The following is a 24,857-nucleotide window of genomic DNA, read 5'->3' as shown; positions in this document are numbered from 1 at the left end:
GCCACACAAAAATAGAAAAAAGGAGGGTAAAATGGACAGAATAATACAAGTAAATGTTGGGCAACCAAAATCAGATTTTAAAAGGCTATTATAGGGCTGGGTGGTAGTACACCTTGTTGAGCTCAACTGTTAGAATAAGATACGTGAGCTTAACTGCCTGCGCTACTGCCCAACCCCCGAGACAGCATACTTTAATGATGGCTCTTTTGGTAACTACCAGGCAACTCTATTATCCAGTCCCAAGTCAGGGAATCTTGGGATTCCCGCATAGACATGATTGACCTAGACCTCTAACATATCCTGTCTCCACTGTCACTGGTCATCTCTATCATGAACAACATATTGGACCCTCTTGTGGACCTCTAGAGAACCTTTCCCTCAATGTGGGTCAACAATGGTAGTGACAGCCCCACTCTTTGAAGGGAGGCTGCTTCAACATACTCTGCCACTCAAGGAAAATGGGTCCTGCAATGAATGCAGCCTAGAAAATTCCTAGCTACAACCAGAGAAAGTGAACTCAGACCTATAGGGATTCAGAGGGTACACAGGCTTCTGTGCTGAATATGGGCCCCAGATCACATTGATAGGGTTTACAATTAACAATATGTATATACTTTTCCCAAATTTGGGAGGACCTCTCTTCCCTGATCTAGCTTTCTGGGCCTTTTCCCACTATGACAACATCACCCCAGACAATATCTTTGGTCCACCTGCATATTAGCTGCCAGGCTCAGGCAAAAACTAGAAAAGTCACAGGGCCCTTGGAATATACCTAAAATAGACCTACTAGCTTTTTCCAAAACCAAGACCCCAAATGTCATCTGCTATACTGATTATTAAACAATTTGTTCTGATTTATATGTTAATTTTTTTTCAGCCACCAAGTTGCAGATTCTACCATGATGCCAACCTGACTTCCTTTTGGTATGCATGAGACCCCTTCTGTTTCATTTGGTTTAAATCCCCCCTGCTTAACACTATTCTATTTACATAACCACTTCATTCTATTTACATAACCGCTGTTAACAAGCACCACACTCCCTCCAGGGCATTAGTGGTTCAGTGATAGAATTCTCGCCTGCTCCACCCCCTCTCCTTGTCACCCCCTGATCCTCTCCTTGTCACACTCTGATTTTCACCAGTCACTTTTCTCTCCACCCTCTCTATGTCACATCCTGTTTCCACCCTACTTGGCAAGTATATATAAACACAGCATTGTGAGTTTTACAGTACCTTGAGTTTAGCTTAGCTCGGCTTAGATTGTGCTGCGTCCTGCATGAATAAAGAGATACTGCCTACAGCTCAACCATGAGTCCCTGGTCATCTGTTACCCGCCCGTGAAGCCAGCCCGGCGAAAACAACATAGCCCGGCGAAAACAACAACTTCCCTAGGCAGATGACCTCACTACTGTAGCCTTGGTACCCCATCTCTCCAGAGCCCTACCCCAATAGGGAGAGATAGACACAGGCTGGGAGTATGGATCGAACTGCCAATGCCCATGTCCAGTGGAGAAGCAACTAGAGAAGCTAGACCTTCCACCTTCTGCACCCCATATTGATCCTGAGTCCATACTCCCAGGGTGACAAAGAACAGGAAAGCTTCCAGTGGAGGGGATGGGATATGGAACTCTGGTGGTTGGAAGTTGTGAGAAATTATACTCCTCTTATCCTACTGTCTTGTTGATCATTATTAAATTAAAAAAGGAAAATTTCTAGTCTTATGTACATATATCTAGTAGTCCTTGCCCTTCTATTTCTGAGGATACATTTAATTAAACTTTGAACTTTACTCATTCATTTCCCCCTCATATCTCATCTTCTCATGTCAAAATACAGATGATCTGACTTCAAACACACAAAAGGCCACTTTAGAAAGTATACATTTTGGGGAAGGGCTTGGGTTGAGGATGAGGTCTTTGGAGAATTTTTTTTTGTCCAACAAAAGCAGGAGGTTCAACATCTCAGAATTAAGAGTAGTTCTCAGTGACTCCTCCAATCCACAGGTAAAGGAATTCACAAGCAATGATGTCTGCCATATAGATGCAAAAGAGCCCTGGACTTTGAATAAAAACCCTGAAGAATTTTTCAAGATTCTTATGAAAGAATATCAATAATCTCTTTGTGCCCATTTGCTGTAATAAATTATTACTGTCACATTTCCTTTTATAGTGCTACTATCACGTTAGATTAGGATTAACCTTTATGATGCAATCTAACACTTTTAATAATTGCTTCAGGTGATTGTAAGAAAATATGATCCACAGGGCCCCTTCCTTCCTTCCTATCTTCCTTCCTTCCTTCCTTCCTTCCTTCCTTCCTTCCTTCCTTCCTTCCTCCCTCCCTTCCTTCCTTCCTTCCTCCTCTCCCTCCCTTCTTTCCTTACCTTTTTTTTCTTTCTTGCAGCTGCCTAGGATTCACTGGTCTGGGATGACGTTTTTCAGATAGGGGAGAGACAGGGGAAAACCACCACATCACCCAATGAAATGTCTTCAATGCATTAGGTGCCATGCTAGAGACACTAACATTTCTTATTTGCAGCTGTGGTCAACAGACTTAGGTGGCACATCCCTAGCACAATCAAAAGATAAATATTTATTTTTAAACTTACATATTGGGGAATTAATGTTTTACATTCAACAGTAAATACAATAGTTTGTACATGCATAATATTTCTCAGTTTTCCATATAACAACACAACCCCCACTAGGTACTTTGTCATCGTTTTTGAACCTGTATTCTCCCCCCCCCAACCCCAGAGTCTTTTACTTTGGTGCAACATACCAATTTCAGTTCAGGTTCTACTTGTGTTTTCACCTCTGATCTTGTTTTTCAACTACTGCTTGAGAGTGAGATAAGCCCATATTTATCCTTATGTTTCTGACTTATTTCACTTACTATAAATATTTGAAGGTCCATTCAAAATCAGCTGAAAATGGTGAAGTCACCATTTTTTATAGCTGAGTAGTACTCCATTGTGTATATATACCACAACTTGCTCAGCCACTCATCTGTTGTTGGACACCTGGGTTGCTTGCAGGTTTTGCCTATAACAAATTGTGCTGCTAAGAACATATGTGTACACAGATCTTTTTGGATGGGTGTGCTGGGTTCCTTAGGATATATCCCCAGGAGAGGAATGGCAGAATCATAGGGTAGGTTCATTTCTAGCCTTCTGAGAGTTCTCCAGACTGTTCTCCACAGAGATTGGGCCAATTGACATTCCCACTAGCAGTGCAGGAGGGTTCATTTGACCCCACAACCCCTCCAGCATTTGCTGCTGTTACCTTTTCTGATGTATGACATTCTCACAGGAGTGAAGTGGTATCTCATTGTAGTCTTTATTTGCATTTCTCTGACAATCAAAGACTTGGAGCATTTTTTCATGTGTTTCTCAGCCCTTTGGATCTCTTCTGTGGTGAATATTCTGCCCATGTTCTCTCCCCATTTTTAGAAGGGGTTATTTGTTGTCTTGTTGTTGAGTTTGGCAAGCTCTTTATATATTTTGGTTATTAGTCTCTTGTCTGATGTATGGCATGTAAAGATCTTCTACCATTCTGTGAGAGGTCTCTTGGTTTGGGTAGTGGTTTCTTTTGCTGTGAAGAAGCTTTTTAATTTGATGTAGTCAAACAGGGCTATGCTTGCCTTAGCTGCCTTTATAATTGGATTCATTTCATTGAAGATGTCATTAGAATTTATGCGGAAAAGAGTCTTGCCAATATTTTCCTCTAAGTATCCGATAGTTTGTGTTCTAACATCCAAGTCCTTGATCCACTTGGAATTTACTTTTGTATTTGGTGAAATATCGTGGTTCAGTTTCATTCTTCTGCATGTTTCAACCCATTGTTTCCAACACCAAATGCTTTCCCCATTTAATAGTCTGGGCACCTTTGTCAAAGATTAGATATCCATAGGTGTGGGGGCTGATTTCTGGGCTCTCAATTCTTTTCCACTTGTCAGTGTGTCTATTCATGTTCCAGTACCAAGCAGGTTTGATGACACTGGCCCTAGAATACAATTTGAGATCTGGGAGTGTGATACCTCCAGTTCTGTTCTTTCTTCTCAAGATTCTTTTGGCAATTCTAGGTCTTTTCTGGTTCCAGATAAACATTTGTAGCTTTTGTTCTATTCTCCTAAAAATGTGGTTGGGATCTTGATGGGGTTAGCATTAAATTTGTAGATGGCTCTGGGTAGTATATTCATTTTGATGATGTTAATTCTTACAACCCATGAACATGGAATGTCTTTCCACTTCTTTGTGTCTTTTAAAATTTCCTTGAGTAGTGACTCATAATTTTCAGTATACAAGTCTTTCACTTCTTTGGTTAGGTTTATTCCTAGATATTTAATTATTTTTGTTGTTATAGTAAAAGGAATTGATTTCTGAATTTCATCTTCTTCTAACTTAGTGTTTGCACAGAGGAATACCACTGACTTTTTATGTTAATTTTGTAGCCTGTCACCTTACTGTATTGCCTGCTGATTTCCAAAAGCTTCTTGCTGGGTTCCTTAGATTTTTCTATGTATACTATCATGCCATCTGCAAATAGGGAGAGTTTGACTTCTTCTCTTCCAATCTGTATTCCTTTCATTCCTTGCTCCTGCTTAATTACTATAGCAAAAACTTCCAACACTATGTTGAATAGTAATGGTGACTAAGGGCAGCCCTGTCTAGTACCTGATCTGAGGGGAAATGCTTAAATTTTTCGCCATTGAGTACGATGTTGGCTGTAGGTTTGCTATATATAGACTCCACTCTCTTCAGGAATTTTCTATCTGTTCCCATTTGTTGTAGTGTTGTAGTGTTCTGATCATAAAGGGATGTTGTATTTTGTCAAAGGCTTTCTCTGCATCTATTGATATGACCATCTGGTTTCTGGTCTTGCTTTAGTTGATGTGGTGGATCACGTTGATTGATTTACATATATTAAACCAATCTTGCATCTGTGGGATAACCCCCACTGGGTCATGATGAACAATCTTTTTAATATACTGCTGTATCTGGTTGGCTAGAATTTTGTTCAATATTTTAGCATCTATGTTCATCAGAGAATTGGTCTATAGTTTTCTCTTTTGGTTGTGTCCCTGTCTGCTTTTGGTATCAGAGTGATGTTGGCTTCATAGAAGCTGGAAGGGAGTATTCCGGTGTCTTCAATCTTCTGGAAGACTTTTAAAAGTAGAGTTATTAGTTCTTCTTTGATGGTTTTGTAGAACTCATTTGTAAAACCATCTGGTCCAGGACTTTTATTCTTGGGAAGGTTTTTGAAAACTGTTTAAATTTCAGTAGCTGTGATGGCACTGTTCATGTTATCTAGTTCCTCTTTACTTAATTTTGGAAGTTCGTATGTATCTAGGAAATCATCCATTTCTTCCAGGTTCTCTAGCTTGGTGGCATAGAGTTGTTCACAGAAGCCTTGCATGATATGCTTAATTTCTGCAATGTCTATTGTGATATCTCCTCTTTCATTTATGATATGATTTATTTGGGTCTTCACCCTTTTTTGTTTTGTGAGTCTGGCTAAAGGTTTATTGATTTTGTTCACTCTTTCAAAGTACCAACATTTACTTTCATTGACCTTTTGTATGGTTTTCTTATTTTCAACGTAATTTATTTCTGCCCTAACTTTAGTGATTTCTGTCCTTCTGGTTGCTTTAGGGTTCCTTTGATCTTCTTCTTCTAGGTCTTTAAGATGTGCAATCCAGCTGTTTATTTGTGCTTTTTCTTGTTTCCTAATGTGTGCTTTTATGGCTATGAACTTCCCTCTCAGTACTGCCTTAGCTGTGTCCCAAATAATTCGATAGCTTATGTCTTCATTTTCATTGAACTCTCGAAACATTTTGATTTCTTCCTTGATTTCCTCTTTGACCCAGTAGCTGTTAAGTAGTATACTGATGAGCTTCCTAATTTTGGGACTATTACTAATCTTTTGTTGATTGTTAAGTGTTAGTTTAATTCCACTGTGTTCTGAGAAGATGCTTGGGATGATTTCAATGCTCTCGAATTTGCTGATGATGTCTTTGGGCCCTAACATATGGTCTATCCCTGAGAATGACCCATGTGGACTTCAGTCAAATGTGTATTCCAGTTTCTTGAGATTAATGACTCTGAAAATGTCCAATAGTTCTAGTTTATCTCTTCATTTAGCTCCCTCATGTCTTTATTGATTTTCTGCCTGAATGATCTGTCAATTTGAGAGAGTGGGATGCTGAAGTCTCCTACTACTACTATGCTGCTATTAATACACTGCTGTAGGTCTTTAAGTAGATGTTTGATGTATTTAGATGGCTTCTCATTGGGTGCATAGATGTTAATTGTTAAGTCCTCTTGATTGACTGATACACTGAGCATTAAGTAGTGTCCATACCTATCTTCCTTAATTTTATTTATTTTAAAGTCCACCATGTCAGATATGAGAATACCTGTTCCTGCCCATTTTTGTAGGCCACTGGCTTATATGATAGCTTTCCATCCATCCTTTCACTTTGTTTTTTTCTGTGTTTGTCTTGTTGAGTTAGGTGGGTTTCCTATGGACAGCATATTGTTGGGTTGTGTTTTCTGATCTATCTTCCTATTCTGTGCTTTTAATAGGTGAATTCAGGCCATTGACATTTATTGATATCAAAGATTAAAGATATTTGAACGCTACTCTTGTAGATTTTTAGAGTGTTCTGATATATGGCATATTTATGGTGGTCTGACTACTAATAGGAGGTATTTCAGAACTTCTTTCAGGGCAGGCTTGGTGATAGTTGATTCTTTCAGCTGTTGCTTCTCTGAGAAAGTTTTGATGCCTCCATCTAGTCTGAATGACAGTCTAGCAAGATACAGTGGTCTTGGTTGAAAGCCTTTCTCATTGAGCCCTCGATAGGTATCTTGCCATTCTCTTCTGGCCTTTAGTGTTTTTGTGGAGCAGTCTGCTGCTAATCTTATGGGTTTTCCTCTGTAAAGTGACTCTGGTTTTCTCTTGCAGCCTTCAGGATCCTCTTTTTATCCTTATTCCTTTCCATTCTAAATATGATGTGTCTTGGTGTCTTTAAGTCTAGGTTAATTCTGTTTGGGACCCTCTTGGCATCTTGGACCTTCTGTCTTTGATGTTGTCTAGACTAGAGAAGTTCTCTGCTATTATGTCCTGAAGAATTCTTTCTCCCCTTCCTTTTCTTTCTTCCTCTGGTAAGCCAATAATGCATATATTATTTCTTTTGAAGTCATCCTATAGGTCTCTGTTGTTATTTTCAGAATCTCTTAATCTCTTTTTGAAATCTCTTCCTTTTTTAGTTGTCTCTAATTTGTCCTCGATCTTGCTAATTCTGTCTTCAGCCTCATTCATTCTATTATCTCTCCCCTCTCTTTTTTTCCTGGAGTTCAACTATTTTGTTAACCTGTTCTGATATTGTGTTAGCTTGTTTAGCTAGATGTGTTCTTAGCTCAGCTATTTCAGCTTTCAGCTCTCTAATGACCTTGAGATAATTAGTGTTTTCTTCCAGAGTCTCATTTGTTGTTTATGCTTTTCTGGTGACAATTCTTCAAACTTTTTCCTTACTCCTGTTATAATTTCCTTAACTAGTGTTAATTAGTGGATGTTGACTTCATTATTTTGTGTTTCATCCTTTGGGGGGCTTTTAGCTGGACTCTTGTCCTGGTTCATTTCTCCAATACTTCTTCTTGTGGGTTTAACCATTTTATATAGTATGTTATGAGGTCCTTCTCTCAGTACTTTTCAAATTACTGATTACTCTTGCCTGGATTGACTTGCATCTAAGTAAGGTAAACGGTTCACAGTTGTGGAAATTGACAGTTGTTTCAATATTATTTTAATCCCTGAGTTGGAGCACAGTAGCTTAAAAGCCTCTTTTGTTCCTTTTCTTCCCTGTAGGCTATGGGAGCCTGAAGGCTTTAAAACTATATGTAGGCTTCTTAGCTTACTCACTGACTCCTGACCAAGAGAAAAACAAGGGTGAGGCAAAGATAATCCAGTGGTTATGCAAAGAGACTCTCATAGCCCCACTGCTAGGCCACCAAGGTATAGATCTTCTCCTGAGTTTTCTGGCTAGTTCTCTGTCCCCTGGTGTCAGCACAGGGCCTCCCCACCACTGCTCCAGATTCTGAGGGCAGTAGCAGTGGAGACTCATAGTTGCATTTGGTGAGTCTTAGGGGAGTCCTCTCCTCCCTTCTGCCTTTTTGTTGGTGAAGTAGGCTGGAGGTGGTGTCTCAACTGGTAAACTGCAGTACTGTTACCAGCCACTTAATTTCTCCCTAGGCTCCTCTCTGTCCATGAGCCAAACGTGTTTGTACCCACCGGTAGTTTGGTGGATTCCTAAAGTCATTCTAGTCCTATCTTCTTGTGGTTCCAGGTGGTGTCCTTTGGTATTCCTAATTGACCCAGTAGAGCAGAGGAACACAGCTGCTGCTGCTCCATAGCCCTGCCTCTGGAAGTGATCAGGTAATTGTATTTTTTTTCCTATCATTTTATTGGATTGCTTTATAGTACAGTTGCTGACACACAGGTATAATTTCAGATATCCCCCCTGATAGGTGTATGCAAATCCCAACTCAGGTTCATTTTCATAGTCATACACCAGGATCCCAAAGTCCACCCCTTCACCCCATCTCTACCCTCCTTCCCAATAATCTTTTGCTTTGGTGCAAAACACAAAACTCAGTGCATGTTCCACTTTGTATTTTTCTCTTTTTGTCTTTGTTTCTAAATTCTGTGTGTAAGTGATATCATCCAAAATTTATCCTTCTCTTATTGTCATATCCCACTTAACATCATTCCTTCATGCTCCATCCAAGAACAGGCAAAAAAGAAAAAACAAGTCTTCCCTAGATAAGTCCCTTTTAGAAAAATATGGTCACATGCTAAAAAATCTGGTGAATAGAATTCTAGTCAGTACTCTTTCAAGCAGATATTTGTTTAAAAAAATGTGAGGATCAGGCTTGGCACACCTGGTTAAGCACACATATTACCATGCCAAAGGATCCAGGTTTGAGTCTCCACTCTCCACCTGCAGTGAAGCAAGTCTGCAGGTGTCTATCTCTCTCCTTCTCTACCTCCCCCTCTTCTCTCAACTTCTTTTTATCCTATAAAATAAAATAGGGGATAAAAAGGGGGAAATGGCCACCAGGAGAGGTGTATTCAAAGTGCCAGAACCCAGCCCCAGAGATAACCCTGTTGTCAAAACAAAACCCCCAAAACAAACAAACAGTTTTCAGCAAAAAGGAACATTGTCTTTTCATTTGCCTATAAAATAAATTTCCATAGCCTGAGTTATATTTTCCAAATGTTTTCAGTTTAAAATCAGACAAAATCCTGTCTCAATGGTGAGGGGGATGAAAGAGTCTCTAAATTAGTTTCCAATTAGAAACATTTGAATTAAATCAAGGCTTTGAGTAATGGCCAGGCCATTAATGTGCAAAGCAGGATTCTATAGACTTTATCCATCTCTAGAACCCCTTCCTTCTCAGTCTGGTGCTAAAACCTCTTACTCTACATTTCCAGTGTTCACTAACCAATCCCTCTATTGGTTACTTTTGAGGGACTATGTACAAAGACTGAAAGAGTTGAACTGCAATACCACTCCCCAGCCACATGGATTAGTAGCCAAAACAAATGAACATCTTTCACTCCCAGATCTTAGCTGATGTCAAATAAATGAGACACGCTTTGTCAATTTCATGAGTTCAATACTTTTTGTAACTGGTTTGGCTGCAGCAAGGGTAAGTGTAAAAGATTAACCAGGTGAGTAAGGGAACGCGGAAGCAAAGAGACTAAAGGGCCAAAGTCCTCTTCTAAGGGGCTTGCTTGCATGGTGATGCACATAAGAAAGTTTAGAGAGGGGAGTCGGGCTGTAGCGCAGCGGGTTAAGCGCAGGTGGCGCAAAGCACAAGGACCGGCGTAAGGATCCCGGTTCGAACCCCGGCTCCCCATCTGCAGGGGAGTCGCTTCACAGGCGGTGAAGCAGGTCTGCAGGTGTCTATCTTTCTCTCCTCCTCTCTGTCTTCCCCTCCTCTCTCCATTTCTCTCTGTCCTATCCAACAACGACAACAACAATAATAACTACAACAATAAAACAACAAGGGCAACAAAAGGGAATAAATAAATAAAATTAAAAAATTAAAATTTTAAAATAAAAAAAAAGAAAGTTTAGAGAATGACATATACTTTTGCCATTTTTTTCAACACTTTCATTCCTGAAGCACCATAGGTTCTAGGCTCAATCTCCAGCACTACTGCCATTAGCTAGACCTGAGTGGTGCTCTGGGGAAAAAAAAGATAATAAAGATCACCAGTAAATTTTGATCTACAGTGATCTTTCAGTGACTTCTCAGGCTACTTGGTCAGGATTCAAGTCCTTCATAATAAGGTCCCATCCATTCTAAGCCTTGTCACCTACTATGTCTCAGCCTGTATTCTAACCCAATTCTTCCTGAACCTTCATGTTAAAATGCAATTTTTGATTTCTTATTTATTGATTGTGTTGTGTTTTTCTAACAAGTTCTCAGATGATGCTGATCTCATAGATATGAGGAATCACACTTTGTGGGTGGAAAGTAGATAGCATAAAGACTCTCATGCCAGAGATCCCAAAGTCCTAGATCCAATCCCCTGCACTACCATCAGTCAACCACAGCTGATCAGTGTTCTGGTAAAAAAAAAAAATCAAATTTGAGTTGAAAAGGCTGATACTGTGGAAATATGGAACTACCCAGCATTTTAGTACTTGGCTACCTCCAAACCTTTGGCTCACTTGTCTTCTCCATCTGCTTCTTAATTTCTTCTCTCTATTCTTGCCTCCCTCCCTCCTCTTTCTTCTACCAGAGCACTGCTTAGATCTGGCTTTTGGTGGTGCTGAGGATTGCTTTCTCTTCGCCACCTCCACTCCAACCAGCCTATACGCACAACAGTGCAGGACTATCAGAGAAACTATTCTATTCAAGGCCTGTTCAGAATGTGTTCTGCCTTCATTATATATACTAGTCCATTATTATTTTATTTAACTTCTTAAAGATTCATTTTATTTCACATGAATTGAGAGATAGATAGATAGATAGATAGATAGATAGATAGATAGATAGATAGATAGATAGATAGATAGAGACGCCAGAGCATCTCTCTGGTACACTGAAGTGGGAGCCCAAGGCATGCAAGTCACATCCTCTACCAGTTGAGCTACTTCCCTGGCCATCATTATTCTACCTTTTATTCTATTTTTTAAATATTACTCTCACTTTACAATAAGTAATCTCCAGCAAGATACCCAAGTATAGTGTCTTATACAGTATTAGAAGTTCTCCAGAAATATGTATCAAACTCAAGACAACTCCAACTTTAGATACAACAGTTGTGTTCCCCATGCAGACATTAACCAATCTGCTGCTGAAAATTCTTTTCTTTTTTTAATTAAAGGATTAATAGTTTATAGTTAATACATTGTTGAGTCATGAGTAAAGTTTCTCAATATTTATAATTTCTTTTTTGGGGTATTAATTTTTATAGTAGATATAGTTGTTGGTACATGTGTAAAAGTTGTCAGTTTTCTGCATAACATTCTCATTCACCTAGGTGATCCTCCACCATCATGCACCAAGACCTGAGAGCTTCACCAACCCGAGTCCTTTACTTTTTTCATTTGATTCGCTAGGACAGGAAGAAATTGAGAGATGAGGGGAGACAGAGAGGGAGAGAAAAAGACAGACACCTGCAGACTTGTTTCACTGTTTGTGAAGCATCCCTGTTGCAGGTGAGGAGTGGAAGGCTTAAACCGGGGTCTTTGTGCAGGTCCTTAAGCCTAGCGCTATGTGCTCCAAACTGGGTGGGCCATCACCTGGCCCCCACTACCTTGAACTTTCCACCGTTAAAAGGCCATATTTACCCCTTACAACTAAGATATCCCCACTCCAATTTTGATGAGTGTTCACTTTAAGCCAGGTGCTATGTTATTAGATCACTACTAACAGTGAGAGGGGAGTTGGAATGGAGATGAACCATTTCTCTCTAAATGTATTTTTTATGCTCAGAATGTTCTCCTGTGTTTTTCCTGTGGGGCTGACATCTCTTAAGCCTAGTAAAAGTGAATTATTTGAGAAAAGTCTGAACTAAATCTGTTAAGGTGTTTCAGTTTCATGAGCAGGAAAGCAAACTACTTATTTCCAACGTCAAGAAGAACTCTTCAGGAATTCCTCTTTACAAGTTAAAGCTTGGAAAATGCAGCAAAAAATCACATTTCTCAATGAAAACAAAGTTCAAAAAGTGTTGATTTCATAGAACATTTCAAAGTGACAGACTGTATATGAGCAATCTATCATTTTCTTTAAGAGAAAGTTAGGCAGTCTTGAAAGGATGTGAGAAAAGAAAGTCTTATTTTCCTGTAGTTTAATTCTGGGAACAGTTATAGCAACTACCCTTTTCTCCACATCTTTGGGGTGGGAGATTAGAATCATGATGATTCATCAGTGTCTGCTTTGAGTTGGCTTGAGGCTATGCTGCAATTTCTGGTGACCAATTATTCCACCTGTGTGACAGGAAAAGGGCAGGTTCCTAACACACTGACCATCAGATTATCTGTTTAATACTTGCCTGGGAATGTGCCCAGAGGTACTGTATTATAGTTGTCTCTGTCTACAGAAAATAAATAATTGCTGATTTCAGAGCCTGAGGACAGAGAGTTGTTCCAGTATTGAAATTGTAGTCTATCTTGTCAGATCTGTAATGAGGTCTTCCCTCTAGGCTGATTGATTTCATAAAGCTGGGGTAATTGTCAAAAGCAAGCACAGTTCTCCCTGAAGAAATCACTTCAGTGGTTTTGAAAAACAGTCAGCTGGATCTGGTCAGAAGCCTAAGCTGACCCAGTCCTTTCAGTAGGAACAGTTACTACACACAGAGCACAGCAATTTTCTTTAATAGATTCATAAAATGCCAATAAATAAGTTGTAAACAAGGCTCAGCAAAAGAATTCTGCACACTGTGAAGGAAAACTGAAGACGCAGTCAGAAAATAAGAATTTCAGTGTGGGATGCTTTGAAGGGGATGGTGAGGAGCTGGGAATTTATATGTCTTTGGAGAGTTAATTTTATCAATTAATGCTCGAAGACTATTGGCATTCTTTAAGACCGATGTGCTGCATGAATAATATTTGTATCTTTGTTTTTTTAAAAACTGTACACAGTAATTTCACCAGATTTCCTTTTTTCATTCATTCAGTCTCCATTAACTATTATCCAATCACTGTGCTACAATCTCTATTACCTTCTAATTAACTGATGATGAGCTGTGATTTAAAATTCCCTGAAGAGAAAACTACATAAATATAGTAAATCTTCATTTACATGTTCAAAATTTGTGTCTTTCTTCCTTTCCTTTACCCCACTAATTTTGCTATACTGTATCATTAATATTCTCAAGTTATGCTTTCTGCATTCCTAATCTTGGACCCCCCATTTGGAATCATTTTTCAAGAATAGATGATAAACAACCCTGTTGTTTGTTGCCTGAGAAATTAAACACACAGGGGAAAAGAGAGATTCCTGTAATATGATAATGCATCTTTATGGATCCGTACCTCCCTTATAACAGTTCCACCTCAGGGATATCAATACAGGATGCTGATAAGAAATTAACTCCTTTGGAGAATTTGTGAGCTGAAGTCAAAGCCACTACTGAGAAGAAGGTTAGAATCACCTCCTTGAGAAGCCAACATGTCTATAAAAGGTGAGATCTGAAAAAAAAAACTAGCCTATGTTTGTAACAAGTTTTTCTAGTGCTGTTGTATATTTTTTAAAAATCCTCATTTTGTTAGAATTACCCTAGAGTTTAATTGAGGTATTCAATATATACTGGGATGAATGACTCATCTAATTAGTATTGACAGAGAGCCTCAGTCCTGATTCATTCAATTAATTCAAACAATTCTGTATCCCTGGCACACAGTTCTAGGCTATGGCCTAAAACTTCAGGGCATGATTAGACAGTTTCTGTCTTCAAGGTGATCACAACCGAAAGGACAGCAGATAAATACACAGAAAACTTGGCCAAATTATTATATCAGCTTCATCTCTTGCCACACTCCCTACTACCTGGTATTTCATTCATACCAAACTTCTCAAATCTCTCAAGCATGTTTCTGCACATCTTCTTTTGTTTTTTCAAATTCTTTAATAATAACAAACACAAGATCTATTCTCTAAAGAAAAAATTAGCTGTATAGTACTAAGTACTGTTACCTATAGGCATGATGTTGTATAGCAGATGTCTAGAAATCATTCACCTTGTATAATTCAATCTTGATGTTCACTGATTAGCATTCTTCTGTTTTCCCTGGTCCTCAGACACTGGTAACCATCATTCTGCTCTCTGGTTCTATGAGTCTGACTGTTTAAGATATCATATATATATTACTTGTCCTATTATATCTGACTTATTTCATTTAGCATAATGTCCATACTAAGGTTGTTCATATTTTTGGAGACTGTAGGATTGTCTCTTTTTGAAGGTCGAATTAAACGCCACCATATTTAACAACACAGTTTCTTTACCCATTCACTTGTTGGACATTTAGGCTCCTACCATGTCAAGTTTCATGAATATTGCACCCATGAACAGTAGCATCCTAATATATTTTCAAGATCCGATTTCAATTCTTTGAGTTAACATCTACAAACAGAACTTCACTACAGTCATGCACCACATGTCTACATTTTGACCAGTGATAGGCTACATATACAATGGTGGTTTCTATAGATAACCCAAGTTTGTAGCAGGCTATGCCACCAAGTTCCATTAAGTGCATTCATTAAGTACATGACAACAACATCACCTAAGGACACATTTCTTAGTCTACATCTCTGTAGTTAATAATAAACACATGATTGTATCTTATGGTAGTTCCAGTTCTAATTTTATCAGGAACCTCCATGCTTTCCATACCAGCTGCACTATTTGGTACACTCACCAACTATGTTAAAGGGTTCCAATTACTCTAAATCCATACCAACACTTATCCTGTTTTAGTAATAGGCATCCTTACATGTGTGAGGAAATATCTCATAGTAGTTTTGATTTACCTCTCCCTGATGATTAGTAACAATGAAGATATATATATATATATATATATATATATATATTCTTATCTGCGGCTTCACCACTCAGGGTTGATTTTTTTAAATAGAGAGTAAAGAAAGCTTCTTCTGCTGTGGTGGGTACTGGATTCAAACCTGGGTCATACCCATGGCAAAACACCGAACATCTTTGCATATACTTGTTAGTTGTCTGTATATCTAAAAAATGTCTATTAAATCTTTGGCCCTTTTAAATTAGATACTAGGGTGTTTTTTTTTTTTTTTTTTTTGCTTTTTGCTATTGAGTTGTAGGATTTTCTTATACACTTTAGAATGTATAATGAACTTCTTATATTTTCTCCCATTCTACAGGTTGCCTTTCTACTCTATTGCTGTGTGAAGCTTTTTAGTTTGACGTGGCAGCATGTGTCTATTTTTGCCTGTGTTTTTGGTGTCATATCATGGAAACATCGCCAAGATCAATATCATGAAGCTTTCCCTTTATGTTTTCTTCTAATAGTTTTATAGTCTGAGGCTATTTCCCATATTTCATTCTATTTGTTTTACAGGTTCAGTTATTTCTGACACTTACACCTCTTGATTTTTATGTATGCCATTAGCTAGAGGCTCAGGTACATCTGTTCACATGTGGACTTCCTTTTGTTCCCAATAACATTTGTTGATGTGGCTACCTTTCTACAACTGTGCATTCTTAGCACCCAGATGAAAGACAAATGCATAGTATATGAGTAAACTTATTTCTGAGTTCTGTGTGCTGTGCACCATTTCCTCTGCTCTAACTATAATTTTCCCTTTTCTCTACTTTGAAAGCATTCACTCATCCTTCAAAACCCTGCTCAACCTGCTTCTGTAGTGTAGTGCTTATCATGTTCACTTCTCAAAACCCTGCTAAAATGTCACCTCTTCAAAGAAATTTTCTCCTATTGCTCAAAGGTTCTCTCCACAGAAGCAGGGAGCATAAGAAAATTAGCAAAGCACTTCTTGCAGGACCTAAGGGTTCATTCTGGATGTTTATAGGTTTTGTGTGCTCTGGATAGGGGGCTGTCAACATCTGATCTGTTTCTTAGAAGGAAATCTTACAGTGAGATGAAAGGATGCAACAAAGGTATCAAAGGTACAAAAGGCAGAATGATAAGTTAAGAGTACCAGAGTGACCCAGTAGAGAGATGTCCATAGCATCACCTCAAACAGTGGTAGTGGACTGAAAGAAAGGAATGGATTCCAGAGATAAATGTGAAATGACATCATCTAGTCTTAATGTCTGACTGGAACTGGGTGGTGAGAGGAAAGGAAGAGCCTGGGATGACTCTATTTGAAAGTCACAGTTCTATGATAGAAATGGAGCTACCTTATGACCCAGCAATTCCTCTCCTGGGGATTTATCCAAAGGAATCAAAAAAGACATAACCAGAGAGATCAATGTACACCTTTGTTTACAGCAGCACAATTAATAATAGCCAAATCTTGGAAGCAACCCAGATGTCAAAGACAAATGAGTGGCTAAGAAAGCTGTGGTAACTGTACCGAAGTAAAAGATTAGGGTGGGGGGAGGAGGTTTCAGATCCTGGTGCATGATGGCAGAGGAAGATGTAGGCTGAGGGTAAGAGTGTTTTGCAGAAAACTGAGAAACTTTAACATGTACCAACAGTTATATTTACTCTAAACTATTAATCACCCCAATAAAATATATTAAATATATAAAGTTGTGGTATATACATAGTGGAATACTACTCAATTGCCAAAAATGATGAAGTCATCTCCTTTGCTTCATGCTGCATAGAATTGGAAGGTATTATGTTAAGTGAGATAAGCGAAAAGGAGAAAGACAAATATCAAATGATCCCACTTACAGATGGATCTTTAGAAAAAAATGAAAGGGCTGGGGAGATATAATGTAGTGGTTATGCGAAGGACTTTTATGCTTAAGACTCTGAGGCCCCAGGTTCAATCCTCACTACCACCATAAGCCAGAGCTGGACAGTGCTTTTCATATCTTTCTCTCTCTTCTTTGACTTTGTGTCTTTCTCTCTGTATTTCTTTTTTAAAAATATTTTATCAATTTATTAATGAGAAACATAGGAGGAGTGAGAAAGAGCCAGACATCACTCTGGTACATGTGCTGCCGGAGACTGAACTCAGGACCTCATGCTTGAGAGTCCGATGTTTTATTCACTGCACCACCTCCCAGACCACTCTCTGTGTTTCTCTCATTACAAATATATGCATAAGCCTCTTATCCTATGGTTTTGTCAGTGTTTCCTTTTCATAAATAAAATAAAAAATACATACGTACATAGATACATAAAACACTTAAAGGTGGTCGAGTGGTGACACACTTGGTTAAGCATACAGTGTGCAAGGAACTAGGTTCAAGCCCCTAGTACCCATCTTCAGGGAGGAAGCTTCATAAATGGTGAAGCAGCACTGCAGGTGTCTCTCAGATCTCTCTCTATGTATCTTCCCCTTCCCTTACAATTTCTCACTGTCTCTATGCAACATAAATAAAAAGCATATTTTAAAAAGGAAACAAAGAAGAGAAAAGAAAAACATAAAGTGAAACTTGAATTGGATGAGATGTGTTGCACCAAAGCAAAAGACTCTGAGGAAGGAGGGGAAGGGAAGAGGTGAAGAGGACCTTGAGGCCTTGATGCATGACGATGAAAAAGAATCTATGCTGGGGTTGAAAGTGTTTTGCAGGGGGCTGAGCGGTAGCACAGCGGGTTAAGTGCACGTGGCACAAAGCACAAGGACCAGCGGAAGGATCCCTTTTCGAGCCTCTGACTACTCATCTGCAGGGGAGTCGTTTCACAGGCGGTGAAGCAGGTCTGTAGGTGTCTTTCTCTCCCCTTCCTCTCTCGATTTCTCTCTGTCCTATCTAACAACGAACGACATCAACAACAACAATAATGACCACAGCAAGGCTACAACAACAAGGGCAACAAAAGGGGGGGGAATGGCCTGCAGGAGCAGTGGATTCATGGTGCAGGCACTGAACCCCCGCAATAACCCTGGAGGCAAAGGAAGGAAGGAAGGAAGGAAGGAAGGAAGGAAGGAAGGAAGGAAGGAAGGAAGGAAGGAAGGAAGAAAGAGTTTTGCAGATATCTATTACAGGGAGAAGAGATATTGTACCCATGTGTCAATAACCATACTGTAGACCATTAACCCCCCCAATAAAATTATACACACATACATACATACATACATACACACACACACACACACACACACACATTACAGTTATGGAAATCATGTAAAGATTATAGGCTTCCATATGAAAAAAACCACTCTGTTAGAAGAATATCCACAAAACTGTGCTAAAAAATAAAACCGCACCCAATCTCTATTTGCCATGGCATAAATGCTTTCAGGAATCACCAGAAAATGGCTTGCACTTGACCTTTACTGTGTATTCTTAACAAAGCCTGTCAACAGACAGAATTTTATCCAGAAAAAAAAGTATAATACTCAAAGAGGTAGAATAACATGCTAGTGGGCTAAAGAGGCAGAAAAAAACATTTTAATAATAGGTTTCAGACTTGGTATATTTTGTCTACAACATTCGCTGACAAAAGTCTCTTTGAAGATCAGGAATAGATTCCTTTCCTTTCTTCATCTTTCTCCCTTTTCTTGTCCTCCCAACAATTCCTCAAATGATCTTATTAGAAAAAGCCTGCATTTTAATAGCTGTGTCTTTCGGTTATTATAGTATGTTGGATTAAGCTGACAATTCTTTTAACAATACTCAAAGAAAGCGTGGAAAAATTAATGCTACATTGTTTTTCTTCATTGCATGCAATTGTCTCCTGAAGAGGAAGCACTCTAATCATCTTTAACTTTAAAGTAAATTCATTTCATGAAGACGCTTAGAGACAAATAACTGACAGAGAAAATCAGGCCTCCTAGGAGATTTGTGAAGTGATGGATTGAGTCGAAAAGAATGCCATCGCAGAATTCAATTCCATGAACAGTTTTAACTTGAAAGTTTCTCTGCAATAAAGGAGCACTGTATAGGAGCTACAATCATGTAACATCTTGGGAGATAAACCTTGAAAATTATGTAGAGTCCTTAGTGTTCAAGATAGAGCTCACTTATTCTAATTAAACAATAGAGGAAGTTGCTGCACTAAGTAGAATCAAAATGCAAACAAACAAAAAACCCACTTTCTTAAACTGTCTCTAACAAGGCTCTATAACCAAAGAGGTCTTAAAACCCTCTCAACTGGACTGGGGAGACAGCATAATGGTTATGCAAAAGGCTTTCACTCCTGAGGTTCCAAGGTCCCAGGTTTAATTCCCAGCACCACAGTAAGCCAGAGCTCAGCCATGAGCTGGTCTTTTGCTCTGTATCTTTTTTTCTGTATCTCTGTCTCTCATTATATATACCCTCTTGATCTAACTGTTGCCACTGAGATCTTGGAACGGGTCTCAAAAATCCAAAGTGTTATTCTGATCTGGAAGACCATGTCATCATTCAGTCCCTCCTTAACTGAGTCCATCTCCAGTTTCCACTGTGGTTGTTTTATTATTTATTTTTTCCGAGTCCCCCAACCTTCAGGTGAGGTGAAATGCATCCACTGGTGATAGACTATAATGGGTAAATTAACAACAATGGTAAATTTACCAGTTCAGAATTTCCTGAAATTTAGGCACTTTCTGAGGATGATGGTGAGAAGAAGAAACAAAATATCAATAGCTGTGAATTAAGGTTCTGAATACCTGACTGAGAAGCCTGGTGTACCTGGAAGATGCCACACATAACTATATAGCAGCAGTGTAGTACATTGATTAGATTTAAGAATCCTCCCTTTCTGCTTCTAAAGGACAACTGTTTTCTTTGATACTCATACAACTCAATTGGGCTTTTGTTTTATTAGTTTTTACAAAGTGAAATGTGCCATAAGTAGGTTCCATATACCCCTGTGTTTTCATTAGCTACTTTAAAATTTTTTTTTATTTATTTGTTGGATAGAGACAGTCAGAAATCAAGAGGGAAGGGGGTGATAGAGAAGGTGAGAGATAGAGATACCTGCAGCTCTGCTTCACCACTCACAAAGCTTTCCCCATGCAGGTGGGGACCGGGGCTCAAATCCGGATCCTTGCTCATTGAAACATGTGCACTCAACCAGGTGTGCCATCACCCAGGCCCCATTAGCTAATTTCTTACTCAACCCAGTCCCTAACAGATTTGTTAGGAATATCCCCAAAAGAGACTGAGACTCTAAGGAGATGTGTCTTGTCCTTGGATACATATTAAAACCACGTAGAGAGGGCCAGCAAAATAGCTCGCCTGGATTGTGCACTGGCTTTGCCGTGTGTGTGTGTGTGTGTGTGTGTGTGTGTGTGTGTGTGTGTGCCGTGTGTGTGTGTGTGTGTGTGTGTGTGTGTGTGTGTGTCCCTCATTCCAGCCTGGACTCCACCACACTGGAGGTGCTTCTCATCTCTCTGTTTCTATCACTCTATCATCTAGTTTTCCAAAGCTACCAGGTGATTTTTAAGATACAGGTAGGCCTGAAAACAACTGATCTGAATGAAAGAAATAAGTAAACACCATCCAAAGTATAAGAGTGTGTGTGTGTGCATATGCAGGTGTGTGTGTGTGTTTAGAGTTAAAACCAGAAAACATGTAGAGGGTAAGTTTATTCACATACTACCTATCATATACATTGGTTGTGTGGTATAAAAGCTAGACCTAAATATGCCTAGGTTTCGTTATGTTTATGGAAAGATGGAAAGAAACATTAGAAAGGTTACTGGCCAAAAGGGGGAAAATGATCCTTTAGTCTTTTTTTTTAATTTTATTTATTTATTCCCTTTTGTTGCCCTTGTTGTTTTTTTTTATTGTTGTAGTTATTATTGTTGTTGTCATTGTTGGATAGGACAGAGAAAAATGGAGAGAGGAGGGAAGACAGAGAGGAGGAGAGAAAGATAGACACCTGCAGACCTGCTTCACCGCCTGTGAAGCGACTCCCCTGCAGGTGGGGAGCCGGGGTTCGAACCGGGATCCTTACGCCGGTCCTTGTGCTTTGCGCCACCTGTGCTTAACCCGCTGCGCTACAGCCCGACTCCCGATCCTTAAGTCTTAAAGAGAAAAACTAGGCAAAGAATAACTGTAAGATTACATTCTTGCTCCAAGAGATGCCAGCTAAAACACAACTAAAACATCGATTTCTTTTTTTTTTTTTTTTTGCTTCAAAAATCCCAAATCGTCTTCAGGCACTGAGTGGAATCTCACTACCCTCAGGAGCACTGCCGTCAAGGAGTGGATTCATCAGTGTCTGAGTCACCTGTCACCTCAATCATTCCTCAGTGGTCCCACTGAATTTTAGGAAGGACTTGGTACAATGTAGAACAATACAAATGAGGCATTTTTAAATATAGTGAAAAAAACAGGCTATAAAGGCACAGGCCTATCAAACCCAGGAAAGTCTCTTTGATTGAGGTTTCCTCATAGGAAAAAGCAAAAGGTAAACCATGTGATTGTTAAGCTCTGAGTTTAAAATAAAAGAACAATGACTTTTTTTTAAATTTACATTATTAATAGAAACCCAATATAAAGCTCAGTAGTAGGCACAGAAAATAAGAGAGAGAAGGGTGGTCTGGAAGAATGCCTCCCTAGCACCATCTAATCAAAGTTTACTTTACAGTTAGACAGTGATTTCATAGTAGTGCAGCTAAGACATTATTTTTAACCCAATTAGTTCCAACACTACTCCCCCAAAATTAACTCCTTAAGAATTTTTGCTAATTGAAAAACCCGAGCTTATCTTTGCACAGTGGCAGTATCATAGCCAATGAGGTTTATCTGAGGCGCGATTGTTGCTAATTGAAAAACCCGAGCTTGTAAGGAAACACAGAACGATTCCTTCCCAGATCCAGGGCCTTTAACATGCTTTCTTTCACTGCTTCCCGACCAACATTTTCTTTTTTTTTTTTTTAATTTTTTTATTGGGGCGATTAGTAGTTAACATTCAACAGTATATACAGTTGTTGATATATGTGTGAAATTTCTCAGTTTTCTGTAAAACACTTTCACCCCTAGCCTAGGTCCTCCTCCACCATCATGCACCAGGACCTGAAAGTATCCCTCCACCTTCCACAGAGCCCTTTACTTTGGTGCAATACACCAAACCCAGTCCAAGTTCTACTTTGTGCTTCCCCTTCTGTTCTTATTTCCCAACTTCCACCCATGTGTGAGATCATTTTCCTTTTTTTTTTTTATTACCCATAAAGAGCACAGGACAACTACCAAAGTACAGAAACTTCCCTTGGTACCATGGTTTCCCATGTGTTTCCATGTGGCCCTGGGACTGGATCCTGGGCACATATCCTATTCAGTGAGCTACTTTCTAGCCCCAAGTCGTTGTTGTTGTAGTGGTGGTTGTGTTTGATTAAAAAGATGCTTAAATAACAATACATCTTGGAAGTAACTTGCTATCAATTAATAATATTTTGAGTACAAGTTTGTGAAACTCAGAAAAGAATTTCATGCTGAAATTCTACGACTATGTCCAACATGCTAGGAATACATTATCCTAATTGACCAAGCTTTGCTGATATATAAGACATTCAGACATTAATGATGTAATGACAAAAATTCATGCCTCTCTCTGCCAAAGTTATAGGGGCTGCTATTGAATCCGAGCATGTTATTTATGTACAAATAAGAGCAGGCGGCAATTACAATCTAGAGATATTTTAAATTTAATCTTTTTTATTTATTAGTATTGTTATACAGCAGTGAACATTCAGAAAAAAACTAATCAGTGTGCATTATGCAACAATCAGACAAAATACTCCTAATCCTCTGTCATTCTTTTTGCTTGGCCCCTGGGTACTCATTAAAGGTTAATTTATTTAAATCTCCCAGACATTCATTTCAATATACTTTAATAAACTAATGAATCTTTGGAACTTTGCCTAATCAGCTTATGTCTTCTATTTTAATACATCTACAAAATGTCTTTTTTTTCAAAGCTCATTCTTAATAGTTGCCTTCCCTCTTGGAGATAGCACTGTGTTTCAGTTACAACTGGACTCAAAGCATTAGGGACACATTTCCACCCTCATCCAACACAGAGAAAAATAGTTGTGACTTGCCTACCCCTCTGAAGCATAGCTGCATTTTAGAGGATAGTGGATTAATTTGTATAGCAGCATAATAGTACTCCATCTTGGAAAACGGTGTTTTTAAAGTTTAGTGGGAGTGGCAATTATATCGGAGCAAAGCTTCTAACAACTTTGGTGCTTGTCAAATGCTATGAGGACCTATCCATAATACAACTCCACTGTAGACACAGAAGACCAGAGCAAAGAATGGTACACCCATAAGGACTGGCATATACAATTGAGGTTTGGGGGGAATCTTCAAAAGTTGAAGGTCTCCATACAATTTGTCCAATTACCATGTTGAGGTATCTTATGTTTAACTTTGAACAACATTTCATATGGTTGTCTCTTGGTTGAATGGACTCAGGATGGTAGACAACATCTAGGATATTCCAGGCTGCTAGAAACACAAACCTTAGAGCACTAAGACACTATTTCTACTTTTATTCATGATTTAATATTGATTTACAAAATTATGAGATATCAGGGGTATAATTCTGCACTGTTCCCACCACAAGAGTTGTGTCCCCATTACCTCCATTGGAAACTGCAGCAGTCCTCCAAAGGGAGAATATATATATATGGGTGTGTGTGTGTGTGTGTGTGTTTCTCTTTTTTTATGACCCTGCCTTTCCTTCCTTTCTAAGTAACACCTACACCTATTACTACTTCCAAATGTCCTTCATTTATTTCCTCTTCTCTCTCTGGGTCCTGATGGAATTGAAGTTCAGGGCCCTCTATTTCTAACACCTATTCTCACAAAACCTGACATCATTATAGATTTTTACAGCTTACTAAATGCTTTCACAACATTGCTATAATGAGGAATGGGATTGTTGTCCTTGGTTTGTAGATGAGAAAATTCCAGCTAAGGGCAGTTTCAGTGTTTCTCCCAAAGTGATAGAATGAATGTGTAGAGGATCTGGAAGGTAGATCTTCTGGCTACAAATCTTTTTCCCTGTAGCTGATTTTATCACGTGTAAAGTTTTTGTTGTGATAAATGTATTGATACTGATGTATGTATGATTCAATTAGTGTGAAAGAGTGTAAATGTCAACCAAAGATATTTCAATAGGAAATAAATTAAAGTGACTAAAAATAATTACCAAGATAACTCACATGGGAATACACTTGCAGGCCAAGTGGTGGCGCACCTGCTTGAGCACACATATTACAATGTACAAGAATCCAGGTTCAAGCCCCTGGTCCCCAACTACAGGGGAAAAGCTTCACAAGTGGTGAAACAAGCTATAGGAATCTCTCTCCCTCTTTATCAGCTCCTTCCCCCTTGATTTCTGGCTGTCTCTATCCAATAAATAAGTAAAAAGATTTAAAAAAAGAGCCTGCATGGCAAGAAAAAAATTAAAAAGGAATACACCTGTTTTGCCATGCTTATCTCATGACCCAGATTGAAACCACTGGCCCCCACCCATCACATCACACTGGGAAAGGATTTGGTGCTATAGCCCCCCCCCCCCCCCCCCGTCTCGTGTATGCGTGTGTGTGTGTGTGTCTTTTTCTCTGAAAAAGTTGGGTGTGGTCAAACTCCAGTGATAACTAAGAATAATAATCAGGTTAAATGAGCCAATGGAAGATAATGATCTCTTCACAACCCTGGAATGTCATATCACCTATAAATAGAACTGGAATACATAACTCTCAGCTTTGTTTTCATTTT

General features: G+C 38.9%; 1 protein-coding gene, 1 long non-coding RNA gene and 1 pseudogene across 10 annotated transcripts in view; 1 reads left to right on the top strand and 2 right to left on the bottom strand.

Moving 5' to 3' along the window:
- Positions 1-24,857, bottom strand: part of LOC132535807 (uncharacterized) — a 651,000-nt gene that overhangs the window by 271,913 nt on the left and 354,230 nt on the right. The window lies entirely within an intron of this gene.
- The window catches only part of ENOX2 (ecto-NOX disulfide-thiol exchanger 2), a 385,476-nt gene that overhangs the window by 235,382 nt on the left and 125,237 nt on the right, over positions 1-24,857 (bottom strand). The gene's annotated exons all lie outside the window — the stretch shown is intronic.
- Positions 21,836-21,909, top strand: LOC132535976 (U4 spliceosomal RNA; annotated as a pseudogene).

The sequence above is a fragment of the Erinaceus europaeus genome, chromosome X (genome assembly GCF_950295315.1).
Source record: "Erinaceus europaeus chromosome X, mEriEur2.1, whole genome shotgun sequence".
In the NCBI taxonomy this organism is placed as follows: Eukaryota; Metazoa; Chordata; class Mammalia; order Eulipotyphla; family Erinaceidae; genus Erinaceus; species Erinaceus europaeus.
This window is presented reverse-complemented; position numbering and strand designations above follow the sequence as displayed.